Genomic DNA, 19686 nt, shown 5'->3' on the forward strand with positions numbered 1-19686 from the left:
TGGTGGATCTAGGTGCAAGGTAAAATTATTTACATTTACTTTTGTATTTATGTTTTGTATTTATATGCATATATGCATTTATATGCATTATTCTATAGAATAATAGATCTCGTAATAATTTTGCAAAAATAGTGGCATTTACTATTTTTAAAAGATTATTAAAAAATTTACTGATATGGTGCATTCGGAAGGGCGAAGAGGGAGAACGGCCTGTTGACATAGCTCGGGTGCAGGGGGGGGGGGTTGTGTAAAAGCCTGGTTTGTGCCTCGGAGAGGCTATGGGATCCAGTAAGTTCAGTAGAACTTCGGTTTCAACCCTTTTACCCTGTTGTAGCTCAGTCGATTAAGGCAGTGTCTGGGATGCTCCCGGACGCAGGTTCGAATCCTCGTCACGGCCCTTGTGGATTTGTTCATTTGATGCATCACGTTATTGTGATCTGTGTGTGTAATTCTTCACTTGCTACAGCAACAGGAATGTGTGTGTATGTATTTGTGTTGTTGAATATGACCGAAAGTGTAAGATTAATGATTCTAACACAAATCGTCTGAATATTTGTTTTTCTTCACTGTCGAGAGTAGTTAAAAAAATTTACTCGAGTTTATTTTCACACTTTATTTATGGTCCTTAAGTCCCTCTCCTTAATGCTGCTGCTGTTTCTCGCATCTTTGCATCGCTTGTATGTTTGGGGGTTTGGCCTCTTGCTATATATTGATTCCATTTGTGTGTGTTTGGGTCTCAGGCCCTCTCGCAATTTCTGTTGAACAAACCCCTTTTCCTAGTTCTGCATCTCTCCTTTGGTACAAATTTTGTTGTGCTTTATATCATATATTTCACAAAACTTGACATACATTTCATTTACTTCATGTCCTATCAGCAAGTGTTTGTCAAATTCTTTAAGGAAAGTTTATCATCCTGATTGCAGATCTCTAGCGATATTATGTCAACTTCTTGTGGATTCGCAATCATTATTTAATTTACCTTTAGGTGTTCTTTCACCAGCACAGCAACACTGTACCTCTCCCAACCAGTTTAAGATAAAAACTAAGTACTAACTAATTAACTCAATGTAACCTACCTTACCCCCAAAATGACAACCCATGTCTTCTATTTTAAACAATGCTGTTTTGTTGACCAAATTGTATTTTTGTTTTTTTCTGCAATGTTTCCCCCCCCCACCACTCTACCACCACATTGAGTTTAGTAGCTCTGTGCACGTCAGGTGCTGTTTAATATACAGACCTACTCCTCCATTTGACCTAGTTTCTCTATCACATCTATATCACTTTGTGCTTTAGCCCTGGTGGAGCTTGGTCCACCAGGCTGTTGTTTGGAGTGGCCCGCAGATCCACATACAGTCTGCATATGATATACAGTCTGTTGATCAATTAAACTACAGTAGTTAGTTTTTATCATCCGAATGCACCAATATGTGTTCATTCTTCCCAGATGAAGGAACTAGGTAATATTCATCATCTGAATGCACCATCTGATGCTTTAACACACTCATGATACACGAGAGGTTTAAAAAACTTTTAAAACTTTTAAAACTTTTTGACCTATGTATTTAAAAGCAATTCTAAAGTTAAAAAGTGTAGCATAGGCCCCTCGCAGAATGTTCTTAATATGATCCTCAGGTTATAGTTTTCTATCTAAAACCACCCTAGATCTCTTTCTTGATCAGAATTCTTTATAGATCTCAGTGGCTCGATCATAGAAACTGCTCTAAATCCTTGTTGGCCTGGATTGTGGAGGTCATTGGTCTCTATAAAACTAGTAATCTGACTCCTGATCACTCTCAAATAATTTTATTATGTGGGATGTTAGTGCAACTGGTCTATAATTCTTTGCCAATGCTTGTGTTGTGTTGTGTTGTTTTGGTAGTGATGTGCAATGTGTTGTTTTGGTAGTGATTCGTCCAGTTCTGGTAGTAGTGCGGTTGTTGTGTAGTGTAGTACTTGTGTGCTTGTTAATGACTTGTATTCCAGTCTTGTGGGTATCTCCTTTCCCCTACGGGCCAACTGCTTTGTTCTTACCTAGCATTTTGCTTTGTTTGGGTATGAATGTTTGTGTGCCGTATATTTTGCAAAATTTGCCATATATCTCATTATTTACTCCTCTGCCTAGCAACAAGTCTGTCTAATTATACTCATTAACTGTTTTTCAAAGTTCCCCATAGTGTCCTTTATTGAAATCGAGTTCATGAACCGTTTCAATGTTCTTATTTTCTTCTAGATTATATCTTAAAGTATATTTAAATGTTATTGTTATTATTGTTATTAAATGTTATTGTGACATTGCATTGCAATTGAGCTATGTTGTTTACCATACCGTTCATTTCGTGAGTATAAGTATAGATGCCACACTTGTGACAGGTAAAACCATGCCTTTTTTGAAAAACAGCACCGTCTGTTGCACGTAAGAGCAACCCACACTATATTATGTTGCGATATTATTTCAATATTTCCGATTGTATTGATAATTTGAATTTTCATAGATTTCAATTTATTTTCATTTCGATTTAATAATTTTGTGTGACATTGCATTGAAATTGAGCTGTGTTGTTTACCATACTGTTCATTTCATGAGTATAGTTTATTTTTTTATTTTTTTCATTTCATTTTTTTAGCTGTTCTTATTTTTCAGTGATGGGAATATCAGATCATTTGATGTTCCCAATTTTCTGATGGAAGCATCAGACCATTATAGAATGCATCGGATGAGGTAGTTTGGAATGGTGGGGAGGACGAGAGGGGGGTATGGTGGGGAAGACGAGGGGACAGAGGAGAGGGTAATGGTGGGGAGGACGAGGGGACTGGGGAGTTGGGGATGGTGGGGACAGGGGAATGCTGGGGAGGACAAAGGGACAGGTGAATGGGAGATGGTGGGGGAGGAAGAAGGACAGGGGAGGGGAAAATGGTAAGGAGGACGATGGGACAGGGAAGTGGGAATAGTGGGGATGATGTGGGGACAGGGAAGTGGGAAGGACGAGAGGACTGTGGAATGGGGAATAGCAAAGTGAATTATAATTATATATATTAATTAATTCTTATAAATTTCCAGAAGCCTGTATCAACACCCACACTAATGCAACTGAAAGAGATGTTGAGACAAGTATTGCTGATATGTTGAAGAACGCCCCAAACAAACTCGGTGGAAACAGATACAAGGTAAAGTTTGCCAATTTGCTGTAGTCTAATTCAATTTCTTTTAGTAATCTTCGAGAACATTTATGCTATGAATAAGATAAAATAATGTAACTGATTTTGATTTATTTACTATTTATTATTTATTTACCGTTATTAGTATAATAGATCTCGTAATAATTTTGCAAAAATAATGGCATTTACTATTTTAAAAAGCTCGGGTGCAGGGGGGGGGGTTATGTAAAAGCCTGGTTTGTGCCTCGGAGAGGCTATGGGATCCAGTAAGATCGTCCTTCCTTTCCTCCCTAGAATCTGGATGTAGCAGGTGCTCAATTGTCAAAAGTGAAAAATTGGTTTTGTCTTCCGAATGCACCATTTGTGTAAATTTGCTAATAATCTTTTAAAAATAGTAAATGCCATTATTTTTGCAAAATTATTACGAGATCTATTATACTAATAACGGTTTGATAAAATACAGTAGACTGCCTACTGGATAATAGTTCCAGTCCACCTGTAGACAGGGATCTCACATCAGCTTGTATATTATACAAGGATAAGATTTGATTTACTTTTGTATTTATATGCATATATGCATTTATATGCATTATTCTCTAGAATAATAGATCTCGTAATAATTTTGCAAAAATAGTGGCATTTACTATTTTAAAAAAGCTCGGGTGCAGGGGGGGGGGGTTTGTGTAAAAGCCTGGTTTGTGCCTCGGAGAGGCTATGGGATCCAGTAAGATCGTCCTTCCTTTCCTCCCTAGAATCTGGATGTAGCAGGTGCTCAATTGTCAAAAGTGAAAAATTGGTTTTGTCTTCCGAATGCACCATTTGTGTAAATTTGCTAATAATCTTTTAAAAATAGTAAATGCCATTATTTTTGCAAAATTATTACGAGATCTATTATACTAATAACGGTTTGATAAAATACAGTAGACTGCCTACTGGATAATAGTTCCAGTCCACCTGTAGACAGGGATCTCACATCAGCTTGTATATTATACAAGGATAAGATTTGATTTACTTTTGTATTTATATGCATATATGCATTTATATGCATTATTCTCTAGAATAATAGATCTCGTAATAATTTTGCAAAAATAGTGGCATTTACTATTTTAAAAAAGCTCGGGTGCAGGGGGGGGGGGGTTTGTGTAAAAGCCTGGTTTGTGCCTCGGAGAGGCTATGGGATCCAGTAAGATCGTCCTTCCTTTCCTCCCTAGAATCTGGATGTAGCAGGTGCTCAATTGTCAAAAGTGAAAAATTGGTTTTGTCTTCCGAATGCACCATTTGTGTAAATTTGCTAATAATCTTTTAAAAATAGTAAATGCCATTATTTTTGCAAAATTATTACGAGATCTATTATACTAATAACGGTTTGATAAAATACAGTAGACTGCCTACTGGTTTTTACCTGTAATAAGGTTTGATACAGATGATTATGATTATGGTTTTGGCATAATGGAATACATGATGAAGGAATTATCAAAATTGACATTTTTATCAGGGGATATCCTGAATATTGTCAAAATGACGGAAACCCATATGTCAAAAACACATGGAGATATACCAATCCTGGAAGACATTCTTCCATCCCCACTTGAAACTGTTGAGCAGGTGGAAAGTCTGTCACATGAGCTAAAAGTTAACAGTGAATATAAAAAGAGTATGGTAAGTGTTGCTTAATTCTTTTAGCCTGAGTATGGTAAGTGTTGCTGAATTTTTTTAGCCTTGTACATATGTCTTTTGATTAGTTTTTTTGCAGATGAAGGAAGGTGGGGTGGCACATAATTGATTGTTCAGTGTTATGTTTAAGGTACAAATAAAACAAAAGCAAAAGTTACTCAAATTCGTTGATTTTTGTAATAGTTAAGAAGGAAAATATTTTAATGCTATTTATTTAATACAGTTGGAAATTAGAAAATCTAATGTTGAGATTGAAAGATATATATTATTCTCTATTACCTTACAGCTTATGCATTATTTTAACAGGTCCAGACGCTGTCTCAAATGGGCGGTGCAAGCTGTGGAGACACAGTGAGACGAATGATGAGGAGGATAGGGACCTATGGGGTCTGGTCTCAGTATTCACTCGTTGGGCGCAAGAGGAAACGTGTCTTCAAAACCTTGGATATTTGTAATGTAATAATAAGTACGTAAATTTGACATTTTTTTGGATTATATATATGTCTGCATGTATTATGTATTATACTTGCATGCTTGTTAATGACTTGTATTCTAGTCTTGTGGGTATCTCCTTTCTCCTACGGGCCAAATGCTTTGTTCTTACCTAGCATTTTGCTTTGTTTGGGTATGAATGTTTGTGTACCTTCATTGTATATTTTGCAAAATTTGCCATATATCTCATTACTCCTCTGCCTAGCAACAAGTCTGTCTAATTATACTCAATAACTATTTTTCAAAGTTCCCCATAGTGTCCTTTATTGAAATAGAGTTCATGAACCGTTTCAATATCCTTATTTTCTTCTAGATTATATCTTAAAGTATATTTAAATGTTATTGTGACATTGCATTGCAATTGAGCTGCGTTGTTAACCATTCTGTTCATTTCATGAGTATATTTTATTTTCTATTTTTTCATATCATTTTTTTTATCTGTTTTTATTTTTCAGTGATGGGAATATCAGATCATTTGATGTTCCCATCAGAAAATTGGGAAAGTCAGATCTTTTGATGTTCCCAATTTTCAGATGGAAGCATCAGACCATCATGGAATGCATGGGATGAGGTAGTTTAGAATGGTGGGGAGGACGACAGGGGGGATGGTGGGGAAGACGAGGGAACAGAGGAGAGGGTAATGGTGGGGAGGACGAGGGGACAGGGGAATGGAGAATGCTGGGGAGGACAAAGGGGACGAGGGGACGGAGGAAGACTGGAGAACAGGGGAACACCTAAATAAAAGCCAACAATGTTATTACTCTGTGGCTTCTTGTCTCCTGACAAAAAGAATTATAATTATATATATTAATTAATTCTTATAACTTTCCAGAAGCCTGTATCAACACCCACACTAATGCAACTGAAAGAGATGTTGAGACAAGTATTGCTGATATGTTGAAGAACGCCCCAAACAAACACGGTGGAAACAGATACAAGGTAAAGTTTGCCAATTTGCTGTAGTCTAATTCAATCTCTTTTTAGTAATCTTTGTGAACATTTATGCTATGAATAAGATAAATAATGTAATTGATTTTGACTAAATATGTAGATATATTTAATTTTCTGAGCACTAATAATGAAAGAAAACCAAAATAAGAGGTGGCTACTATCTCTAATAATGGGCTGGAATAATACAGGATATAATAATATATATATATATATAAATATATATACATATATTTATATATATATATATTTATTTATATAAATATATATATGATATATATATATTCTATTCTATTAGTCTATTCTATTCTATAGTTTTATATAGATTCTTGTTTTAGTTTTTTTCTATAATATGGAAAGGGTTTTTAATTAATAAATTAAATATTATATAATAAAATAATGTATTATTGAAAACAATTAGTAACAAACAATATTTCATTACAGGGTGGTGAAGCAGGAATACATGTGCATCACATAGCAGAGTCGGATATGACGAAAATAGCGGAGAGCCTGGTGCATGGCATACCGCTGAATCTTCTCTAATGTCTATATAGAAGAATCTTTGTTTCTGTGTGTATATATGTATATATATCATTAATAAAATATATATATATATGTATATATAACCTATATATATATATATATATATATATATATATATATATATATATATATATATATATTTATATATATATATATTTATATTTATATATATATTTATATATATATATATATATTTATATATATATATATATATATTATATATATATATATATTTATATATATATATATATTTATATATATATATATATTTATATATATATATATATTTATATATATATATATATTTATATATATATATATATATTTATATATATATATATATTTATATATATATATATATTTATATATATATATATATTTATATATATATATATATTTATATATATATATATATTTATATATATATATATTTATATATATATATATTTATATATATATATATTTATATATATATATATTTATATATATATATATATTTATATATATATATATTTATATATATATATATTTATATATATATATATATATTTATATATATATATATATTTATATATATATATATATATTTATATATATATATATATTTATATATATATATATATATATATATATATATATATATATATTTATATATATATATATATTTATATATATATATATAAATATATATATATATATTTATATATATATATATATATAAATATATATATATATATTTATATATATATATATATATTTATATATATATATATATATTTATATATATATATATATTTATATATATATATATATATTTATATATATATATATATTTATATATATATATATTAGGTTAGGTTTGGTAGGGTTGGTTAGTTATCATATATCTACGTATAACTAGCTAGTTTTACCTTTATATATATAATATTTATATATATATATATTATATAAAAAGTTTGTGAGGAAGACCTCTGGTGCCAATGTGGGGACCCATAGCATAGGAGAAGAAAATAAAAAGTATTCAGAGGAGACCTTGTGGTCACTCACTAAACACTAATATTATCTTCTACCACCCCCCATTCTTTTGTATGTACACATATATTTGCTTTATTTGAACTTTGTTACAAAGAGGGAGTTACATATAGGTTACAAAGATGGTTATCATATATATATTATTTATATATATATATTATTTATATATATATATTATTTATATATATATATATTATTTATATATATATATTATTTATATATATATATATTATTTATATATATATATATATTATTTATATATAAATATATTATTTATATATAAATATATTATTTATATATAAATATATTATTTATATATAAATATATTATTTATATATAAATATATATATATATAATATATATACTATTACACTACATTCTTATGTATTACACTAATATATATATATATATATATATATATATATATATATATATATATATATATTATATAAATTATTTATATATATATTATATATATAATTATATAGGTCATATGTTTTTGTATTTTTGCTGATTTGTTAGTAAATAATAAAAGAAATATAAATTATTTGATTTTTTTACCCTTAAATTGGTTTTAATATTTAAATTGAAAACACTAATATAATATAAAAAATTTATTATTTAAAATATTTAAAATATTTAAATATATTTAAAAATAAATATTTTTTATTTTCAAGAAATTTAACTTTAAACACAAAGATGTGAAAATGGTTCAGATAAGGCTCAAACCTTTCATAAGAGATTCATATTGGTGTAGGAATGGATTATGAATGACTCATGTTAGGAGTGTAAGTTGCCACAACATCTCAAATTAGTGTTAGATACATATGTCTTGGTTATAAGTTTTGGAAACCTATTTAAGTCCACACACAATATCGTATCTGATACGATAAAACAAACGTTTCCAATACTTTCAAATACTTTCCAGATATGTTGTGGCAACCTAAAATTGTTTGCTGGGTGGCTAGATATTCACTACCCTTGGCGTGGTGTTCACTACCCCTGGCGTGGTATTCACCACCCTTGGCGTGGTGTTCACTACCTTTTGCTTGGTGTTCACTACCATCGCATGGTGTTCACTACCCTTGGCATGGTGTTCACTACCCTTGGAGTGGTGTTCACTACCCCCGGCGAGGTGTTCACTACCCTTGGCATAGTGTTCACTACCTTTGGCATAGTGTTCACTTCCCTTGGCATGGTGTTCACTTCCCTTAGCATGGTTATCACTAACCTTGTGGTGTTCACTACCCTTGGCGTTGTGTTCACTACCCATGGCATGGTGTTCACTACCTATGGCGTCACGTTCACTACCCTTGGCGTGGTGTTCACTACCCTTGGCGTTATGTTCATTACCCTTGGCTTGATGTTCACTACCTTTGGAGTGATGTTCACTACCCTTGGCGTGGTCTTCACTACCTTTTGCGTGGTGTTCACTACCCCTTAGTGGCGTAACACTAAGGGTAGTGAACACCCCGCCAAGAGTCGTGAACACCACGTCAAGGGTAGTGAACACCACGCTATGGGTAGTAAACACCATGCGAAGGGTAGTGAACACCACGCCAAGGGTAGTGAAAACGACGCCAAGGGTAGTGAATACCACGCTAAGAGTAGTGAACACCACGTCATGGGAAGTGAACACCACGTCATGGGTAGTGAACACCAAGCCAAGGGAAGTTAACACCACGCCAAGAGTAGTGAACATTAAGCCAAGGGTAGTGAACACTACGCTAAAGGTAGTGAACACTACGCTAAAGGTAGTGAGCACCACACCAAGGATAATGAAAACTAGGTCAAGGGTAGTGAACACCACCCCAAGTTCAGAGAACAATACGCCAAGTTCAGTGAAAACCACGTCAAGGGTAGTGAACACCACGTCAAAGGTAGTGAACACTACGCCATGGGTAGTGAACACCATGCTAAGGGTAGGGAACACTACGCCAAGGGTAGTGAACAACCTGCCAAAGGTAGTGAACCCCACGCCATGGGTAGTGAACACCACGCTAAGGATACTGAACACCACGCGAAGGGTACTGAACACCACATAAAGGGTAGTGAACATCACGTCACGGGAAGTGAACACCATGCGAAGGGTAGTGAACACCACACCAAGGGTAATGAACACCACACTAAGGGTAGTGAACACCACGTCAAGGGTAGTGAAGACTACACCAAGGGTAGTGAACACTACACAAAGGGTAGTGAACACCACGTCAAGGTTGGTGAAAACTATGCAAAGGGTAGTGAACACCATGCCAAGGGAAGTGAACACCTCGTCAGGGATAGTGAGCACCCCGCCAAGGGTAGTAAACACCAAATGAAGGGTAGTGAACACCATGCCAAGGGTAGTGAACACCATGCCAAGGTTAGTAAACACCAAGCCAAGGGTAGTGAAGACCATGCAAAGGGAAATGAACAACATGCCAAGGGTAGTGAACACCACTCCAAGGGTAATGAACACCATGCAAAGGGTAGTGAACACCACGCCAAAGGTAGTTAACACAACGCCAAGGAGAGTGATCACCACGCTAAGGGTAGTGAACAGCACGTTAGGGGTAGTGAACACCACGCCAAGGGTAGTGAACACCACACGAAGGGTAGTGAAGACTACGCTAATAGTAGTGAACACCACGTCATGGGTCGTGAACACCACCCTAAGGGTAGTGAACACCATGCCAAGGGTAGTGAACACCTTGCCAATGGTAGTGAAGACCACGCTAAGGGTAGTGAAGACCACACCAAGGGTAGTGAAGACCACGCCAAGGGTAGTGAACACCACGCTAAGGGTAGTGAACACCATGCCACGGGTAGTGAACACCATGCCAATGGTAGTGAACACCAAGCCATTGGTAGTGAACACCAAGCCAAGGGTAGTGAAGAACATGCAAAGGGTAGTGAGCATGATGCCAAGGGTAGTGAACACTACGCAAAGGGTAGTAAACAGCACGTCATTGGTAGTGTACACCATGTAATGGGAAGTGAACACCACGCCAAGGGTAGTGAACACCACGCCAAGTGTGGTGAACACCACGCCAAGGTTAGTGAATTCCATGCCATGAGTAGTGAACACCACGCCAAGAGTACTGAACACCACGCGAAGGGTACTGAACACCACATAAAGGGTAGTGAACACCACGTCAAGGTTAGTGAACACCATGCGAAGGGTAGTGAACACCACGCCAATGGTAATGAACACCACACTAAGGATAGTGAAAACCATGTCAAGGGTAATGAACACCACACTAAGGGTAGTGAACAATACACAAAGGGTAGTGAACTCCACGCTAAGGGTAGTGAACACCTCGTCAGGGATAGTGAGCACCCCGCCAAGGGTAGTAAACACCAAATGAAGGGTAGTGAACACCATGCCAAGGGTAGTGAACACCTCGTCAGGGATAGTGAACACCACCCAACACCACGTCAAGGTTATTGAAAACTATGCTAAGGGTAGTGAACACCATGCCAAGGGAAGTGAACACTATGCTAATGGTAGTGAACACCATGCCAAGGGTAGTGAACACCTCGTCAGGGATAGTGAGCACCCCGCCAAGGGTAGTAAACACCAAATGAAGGGTAGTGAACACCATGCAAAGGGTAGTGAACACCTCGTCAGGGATAGTGAGCACCCCGCCATGGGTAGTAAACACCAAATGAAGGTAAGTGAACACCATGCCAAGGGAAGTGAACACCACATCAAGGGTAGTGAACACCTCGCCAGGGGTCGTGAACACCACCCTAAGGGTAGTGAACACCATGCCAAGGGTAGTGAACACCTTGCCAATGGTAGTGAAGACCACGCTAAGGGTAGTGAAGACCACACCAAGGGTAGTGAAGACCACGCCAAGGGTAGTGAACACCACGCTAAGGGTAGTGAACACCATGCCACGGGTAGTGAACACCATGCCAATGGTAGTGAACACCAAGCTATTGGTAGTGAACACCAAGCCAAGGGTAGTGAAGAACATGCAAAGGGTAGTGAGCATGATGCCAAGGGTAGTGAACACTACGCAAAGGGTAGTAAACAGCACGTCATTGGTAGTGTACACCATGTAATGGGAAGTGAACACCACGCCAAGGGTAGTGAACACCACGCCAAGTGTGGTGAACACCACGCCAAGGTTAGTGAATTCCATGCCATGAGTAGTGAACACCACGCCAAGAGTACTGAACACCACGCGAAGGGTACTGAACACCACATAAAGGGTAGTGAACACCACGTCAAGGTTAGTGAACACCATGCGAAGGGTAGTGAACACCACGCCAATGGTAATGAACACCACACTAAGGATAGTGAAAACCATGTCAAGGGTAATGAACACCACACTAAGGGTAGTGAACAATACACAAAGGGTAGTGAACTCCACGCTAAGGGTAGTGAACACCTCGTCAGGGATAGTGAGCACCCCGCCAAGGGTAGTAAACACCAAATGAAGGGTAGTGAACACCATGCCAAGGGTAGTGAACACCTCGTCAGGGATAGTGAACACCACCCAACACCACGTCAAGGTTATTGAAAACTATGCTAAGGGTAGTGAACACCATGCCAAGGGAAGTGAACACTATGCTAATGGTAGTGAACACCATGCCAAGGGTAGTGAACACCTCGTCAGGGATAGTGAGCACCCCGCCAAGGGTAGTAAACACCAAATGAAGGGTAGTGAACACCATGCAAAGGGTAGTGAACACCTCGTCAGGGATAGTGAGCACCCCGCCAAGGGTAGTAAACACCAAATGAAGGGTAGTGAACACCATGCCAAGGGAAGTGAACACCACATCAAGGGTAGTGAACACCTCGCCAGGGGTCGTGAACACCACCCTAAGGGTAGTGAACACCATGCCAAGGGTAGTGAACACCTTGCCAATGGTAGTGAAGACCACGCTAAGGGTAGTGAAGACCACACCAAGGGTAGTGAAGACCACGCCAAGGGTAGTGAACACCACGCTAAGGGTAGTGAACACCATGCCACGGAAAGTGAACACCATGCCAATGGTAGTGAACACCAAGCTATTGGTAGTGAACACCAAGCCAAGGGTAGTGAAGAACATGCAAAGGGTAGTGAGCATGATGCCAAGGGTAGTGAACACTACGCAAAGGGTAGTAAACAGCACGTCATTGGTAGTGTACACCATGTAATGGGAAGTGAACACCACGCCAAGGGTAGTGAACACCACGCCAAGTGTGGTGAACACCACGCCAAGGTTAGTGAATTCCATGCCATGAGTAGTGAACACCACGCCAAGAGTACTGAACACCACGCGAAGGGTACTGAACACCACATAAAGGGTAGTGAACACCACGTCAAGGTTAGTGAACACCATGCGAAGGGTAGTGAACACCACGCCAATGGTAATGAACACCACACTAAGGATAGTGAAAACCATGTCAAGGGTAATGAACACCACACTAAGGGTAGTGAACAATACACAAAGGGTAGTGAACTCCACGCTAAGGGTAGTGAACACCTCGTCAGGGATAGTGAGCACCCCGCCAAGGGTAGTAAACACCAAATGAAGGGTTGTGAACACCATGCCAAGGGTAGTGAACACCTCGTCAGGGATAGTGAACACCACCCAACACCACGTCAAGGTTATTGAAAACTATGCTAAGGGTAGTGAACACCATGCCAAGGGAAGTGAACACTATGCTAATGGTAGTGAACACCATGCCAAGGGTAGTGAACACCTCGTCAGGGATAGTGAGCACCCCGCCAAGGGTAGTAAACACCAAATGAAGGGTAGTGAACACCATGCAAAGGGTAGTGAACACCTCGTCAGGGATAGTGAGCACCCCGCCAAGGGTAGTAAACACCAAATGAAGGGTAGTGAACACCATGCCAAGGGAAGTGAACACCACATCAAGGGTAGTGAACACCACGCCAGGGGTCGTGAACACCACCCTAAGGGTAGTGAACACCATGCCAAGGGTAGTGAACACCTTGCCAATGGTAGTGAACACCACGCTAAGGATACTGAACACCACGCGAAGGGTACTGAAAACCACATAAAGGGTAGTGAACACCACGTCAAGGGAAGTGAACACCATGTGAAGGGTAGTGAACACCACACCAAGGGTAATGAACACCACACTAAGGGTAGTGAACACCACGTCAAGGGTAGTGAAGACTACACCAAGGGTAGTGAAGACTACACCAAGGGTAGTGAACACTACACAAAGGGTAGTGAACACCACGTCAAGGTTGGTGAAAACTATGCAAAGGGTAGTGAACACCATGCCAAGGGTAGTGAACACCTCGTCAGGGATAGTGAGCACCCCGCCAAGGGTAGTGAACACCTCGTCAGGGATAGTGAGCACCCCGCCAAGGGTAGTAAACACCATATGAAGGGTAGTGAACACCATGCCAAGGGTAGTGAACACCATGCCAAGGTTAGTAAACACCACGCTAAGGGTAGTGAAGACCATGCAAAGGGAAATGAACAACATGCCAAGGGTAGTGAACACCACTCCAAGGGTAATGAACACCATGCAAAGGGTAGTGAACACCACGCCAAAGGTAGTTAACACAACGCCAAGGAGAGTGATCACCACGCTAAGGGTAGTGAACAGCACGTTAGGGGTAGTGAACACCACGCCAAGGGTAGTGAACACCACACGAAGGGTAGTGAAGACTACGCTAATAGTAGTGAACACCACGTCATGGGTCGTGAACACCACCCTAAGGGTAGTGAACACCATGCCAAGGGTAGTGAACACCTTGCCAATGGTAGTGAAGACCACGCTAAGGGTAGTGAAGACCACGCCAAGGGTAGTGAAGACCACGCCAAGGGTAGTGAACACCACGCTAAGGGTAGTGAACACCATGCCACGGTTAGTGAACACCATGCCAATGGTAGTGAACACCAAGCCATTGGTAGTGAACACCAAGCCAAGGGTAGTGAAGAACATGCAAAGGGTAGTGAGCATGAAGGGTAGTGAACACCATCCCAAGGGTAGTGAACACCATGCCAAGGTTAGTAAACACCACGCCAAGGGTAGTGAAGACCATGCAAAGGGAAATGAACAACATGCCAAGGGTAGTGAACACCACTCCAAGGGTAATGAACACCATGCAAAGGGTAGTGAACACCACGCCAAAGGTAGTTAACACAACGCCAAGGAGAGTGATCACCACGCTAAGGGTAGTGAAGACTACGCTAATAGTAGTGAACACCACGTCATGGGTCGTGAACACCACCGTAAGGGTAGTGAACACCATGCCAAGGGTAGTGAACACCTTGCCAATGGTAGTGAAGACCACGCTAAGGGTAGTGAAGACCACGCCAAGGGTAGTGAAGACCACGCCAAGGGTAGTGAACACCACGCTAAGGGTAGTGAACACCATGCCAATGGTAGTGAACACCAAGCCATTGGTAGTGAACACCAAGCCAAGGGTAGTGAAGAACATGCAAAGGGTAGTGAGCATGATGCCAAGGGTAGTGAACACTACGCAAAGGGTAGTAAACAGCACGTCATTAGTAGTGTACACCATGTAATGGGAAGTGAACACCACGCCAAGGGTAGTGAACACCACGCCAAGTGTGGTGAACACCACGCCAAGGTTAGTGAATTCCATGCCATGGGTAGTGAACACCACGCCAAGAGTACTGAACACCACGCGAAGGGTACTGAACACCACATAAAGGGTAGTGAACACCACGTCAAGGTTAGTGAACACCATGCGAAGGGTAGTGAACACCACGCCAATGGTAATGAACACCACACTAAGGATAGTGAACACCATGTCAAGGGTAATGAACACCACACTAAGGGTAGTGAACAATACACAAAGGGTAGTGAACTCCACGCTAAGGGTAGTGAACACCTCGTCAGGGATAGTGAGCACCCCGCCAAGGGTAGTAAACACCAAATGAAGGGTAGTGAACACCATGCCAAGGGTAGTGAACACCTCGTCAGGGATAGTGAACACCACCCAACACCACGTCAAGGTTATTGAAAACTATGCTAAGGGTAGTGAACACCATGCCAAGGGAAGTGAACACTATGCTAATGGTAGTGAACACCATGCCAAGGGTAGTGAACACCTCGTCAGGGATAGTGAGCACCCCGCCAAGGGTAGTAAACACCAAATGAAGGGTAGTGAACACCATGCAAAGGGTAGTGAACACCTCGTCAGGGATAGTGAGCACCTCGCCAAGGGTAGTAAACACCAAATGAAAGGTAGTGAACACCATGCCAAGGGAAGTGAACACCACATCAAGGGTAGTGAACACCACGCCAGGGGTCGTGAACACCACCCTAAGGGTAGTGAACACCCTGCCAAGGGTAGTGAACACCTTGCCAATGGTAGTGAACACCACGCTAAGGGTAGTGAAGACCACGCCAAGGGTAGTGAAGACCACGCCAAGGGTAGTGAACACCACGCTAAGGGTAGTGAACACCATGCCACGGGTAGTGAACACCATGCCAATGGTAGTGAACACCAAGCCATTGGTAGTGAACACCAAGTCAAGGGTAGTGAACAACATGCAAAGGGTAGTGAGCATGATGCCAAGGGTACTGAACACCACGCAAAGGGTAGTAAACAGCACGTCATTGGTAGTGTTCACCATGTAATGGGAAGTGAACACCACGCCAAGGGTAGTGAACACCACGCCAAGTGTGGTGAACACCTTGCCAATGGTAGTGAACACCAAGCTAAGGGTAGTGAAGACCACGCCAGGGGTCGTGAACACCACCCCAAGGGTAGTGAACACTATGCCAAGGGTAGTGAACACCTTGCCAATGGTAGTGAACACCAAGCTAAGGGTAGTGAAGACCACGCCAAGGGTAGTGAAGACCACGCCAAGGGTAGTGAACACCATGCTAAGGGTAGTGAACACCATGCCTCTCTTGACCTCTGCATCCCTCTCTTGAGCCTCTGCATCCCTCTTTTAAGCCTATGCATCACTCTCTTATGCCTCTGCATCACTCTCTTAAGCCTCTGAATCACTCTCTTGAGCCTCTGCATCACTCTCATTATCCTCTGCATCCTTCTCTTAAACCTCTGCATCAATCTCTTTAGCCTCTGCATCACTCTCTTGAGCCTCTGCATCACTCTCTTGAGCCTCTGCATCACTCTTATGAACCTCAGCATCACTCTCTTAAGCCTCTGCATCACTCTCTTGAGCCTCTGCCTCCTTCTATTAAACCTCTGCATCACTCTCTTTAGCCTCAGCATCATTCTCTCTAGCCTCTGCATCCCACTCTAGAGCCTTTGCATCACTCTCTTAAGCCTCTGCATACCTCTCTTGAGCCTCTGCATCCCTCTCTTGAGCCTCTGCATCCCTGTCCTGAGCCTGTTCATCCCTCTCTTGAGCCTCTGCATCCCTTTCTTGAGCCTCTGCACCACTCTCTTAAGCCTCTGCATCACTCTCGTAAGCCTCTGCCTCACTCTCTAAAGCCTCTGCATCACCTCTGCATCCCTCTTTTGAGCCTCTGCATCACTTTCTGAGGGATGCAGAGGCTCAAGAGAGGGATGCAGAGGCTTAAGAAAGTGATGCAGAGGCTCAAAATAGGGATATAGAGGCTTAAGAGGGTGATGCAGAGGCTCAAGAGAGTGATGCAGAGGCTCAAGAGAGGGATGCAAGGGCTCAAGAGATTGATGGAGAGGCTCAAGAGAGTGATTCAGAGGTTTACGAGAGTGATGCAGAGGCTGAAGAGAGTGTTGCAGAGGCTCATGAGAGGTATGCAGGAGTTCAAGAGAGGGATGCAGAGGCTCATGAGAGGGATGCAGGAGTTCAAGAGAGGGATGCAGAGGCTCAAGAGAGTGATGCAGAGGCTTAAGAGAGGTATGCTGATGCTCCAGAGAGGGATGCAGAGGCTAAAGAGAGTGATGCAGAGGGTGAAGAGAGAGATGCAGAGGCTTAAGAGAGTGATGCAGAGGCTCAAAAGAGTAATGCAGAGGCTCAAGAGAATAATGTAGAGGCTTTAGAGAGGGATGCAGAGGCTAAAGAGAGTGATGCAGAGGGTGAAGAGAGAGATGCAGAGGCTTAAGAGAGTGATGCAGAGGCTCAAAAGAGTAATGCAGAGGCTCAAGAGAATAATGTAGAGGCTTTAGAGAGGGATGCAGAGGCTCACGAGAATGATGCAGAGGCTCAAGAGAGTGATGCAGAGGATCACTCTCTTGATCGTCTGCATCACCCTCTTGAGCCCTCTGCATGACTCTCTTTAGCCTCTCTATCACTCTCTTTAGCCTCTGCATCACTCTCTTGAGCCTCTGCATCACTCTCTTAAGCCTCTGCATCCCGCTCTTGATCCTCTGCTTCACTCTCTTGAGCCTCTGCATCATTCTCTTGAGCCTCTGAATCACTCTCTTGAGCTTCTGTATCACTCTCTTAAGCCTCTGCCTTTTACTCTTGAGCCTCTGCATCACTCTCTTGAGCCTCTGCATCCCTCTCTGGAGCCTCAGCATCCCTCTCTTGAGCCTCTGCAGCACTCTCTTGAGCCTCTGCATCACTCTCTACATGATCCCAATTTTACATGCTGTGCCACAGAGTGGGCCTCTCGTGCAGGCCCATCACCTCAACCACCATCCCCAAAAGCCCACAAGCAATCCAGCTGGGATGGCCCCATTGTAGACAAAGTTGCTGCAGATTGCCTGTGGGCTGCAACAACACAACACGACATTGACTCGCCTCACAGCAGTAGCAGCCCCACATGCAGGGGATTTCCTGTTAGCAACCCCAATGTCGGCAACTGGCACGCATCTCACACCACACGCCCTCCGAATTGCTGTGGCCCTCCGCCTTGCAGCCCCAATCCACACCAGATATAGGTGTATTTGCGGCGAGGTGGTGGCTGACACGTGCGGCCACTATGGCCTACTCTGCCAAAGCACAGGGGGATGGCACTCGAGGCACAGTGAAGTTAACGACATCATCAAGAGGAGCCTCACCACAGCTGGATGCCTAGCTGAAAGAGAGCCCCGTTACCTAACGCCCCGTAACTCTGATGCTCTTATTGGTTGCCCGGATGGTATCACAGTGAGCCCCTGGAAGAATGGCAAGCAGTTAGTATCGGACTACACGTGCGTATCAATTCTGGCTAACACCTACATTGACCTCAGTGTTGCACAACCAGGTGGCGCTGCCACCCACAGGGAAGCAGCCAAATCCCGTAAGTATAGAGAACTGGATCACCACTACAATTTTGTCCCCATTGCTTCTGAGACACTCAGCGCCTGGGGTAAAAGTGCTACCATTTTTTTGAAGGAACTGGGTTCTAGGCTCATTGAAACAACAAGGGACCCTAGAGCTGCCAGCTTTCTTTTCCAGCGCCTCAGCGTGGCGATACAGAGGGGAAATGCGCACTGCATCCAGGGTTCCTGCCCGCCATCTGAGGAGCTGGAGGAACTCGACAACCTATGAGAACCATCTTTGTAACCTATATGTAACTCCTTTTTTGTAACAAAGTTCAAATGAAGCAAATATATATGTGTGTATATATATATATATATATATATATATATATATATATATATATATATATATATATATATATATATAAATGACTGGGGTGTGAGTTTATATATATATATATATATATATATATAAATATATATATATATATATATATATATATATATATATATATATATATATATATATATATATATATATATATATATATGTGAACGCCAAGAAATCCGGACTCCACCTGCCAAAGATCATTGGGGAATATAAACCTGGATATGCGTATGGAAATGTCAAGACGCACAAGCCTGGAAACCCACTTCGGCCAATCATTAGCCAGATACCCACACCCACGTACAGATTGGCGAAGCGACTCAACGGCCTGCTGACTCCTTATGTTCCTTGCGCCTTCAGCCTGAAGTCTCCAAAGGA

The 19686-nt window shown here is 40.9% G+C and overlaps 1 long non-coding RNA gene across 1 annotated transcript; it reads left to right on the forward strand.

The window, feature by feature from the left end:
* Nucleotides 1-5121: 5121 nt before the first annotated feature.
* On the forward strand, nt 5122-6852 carry LOC138369879 (uncharacterized). The gene is made up of 3 exons (XR_011230007.1): nt 5122-5299; nt 6158-6264; nt 6718-6852. It is a non-coding gene; the product is annotated as an uncharacterized lncRNA (long non-coding RNA).
* Nucleotides 6853-19686: the final 12834 nt, after the last annotated feature.

The sequence above is a fragment of the Procambarus clarkii genome, chromosome 30, assembly GCF_040958095.1.
Source record: "Procambarus clarkii isolate CNS0578487 chromosome 30, FALCON_Pclarkii_2.0, whole genome shotgun sequence".
In the NCBI taxonomy this organism is placed as follows: Eukaryota; Metazoa; Arthropoda; class Malacostraca; order Decapoda; family Cambaridae; genus Procambarus; species Procambarus clarkii.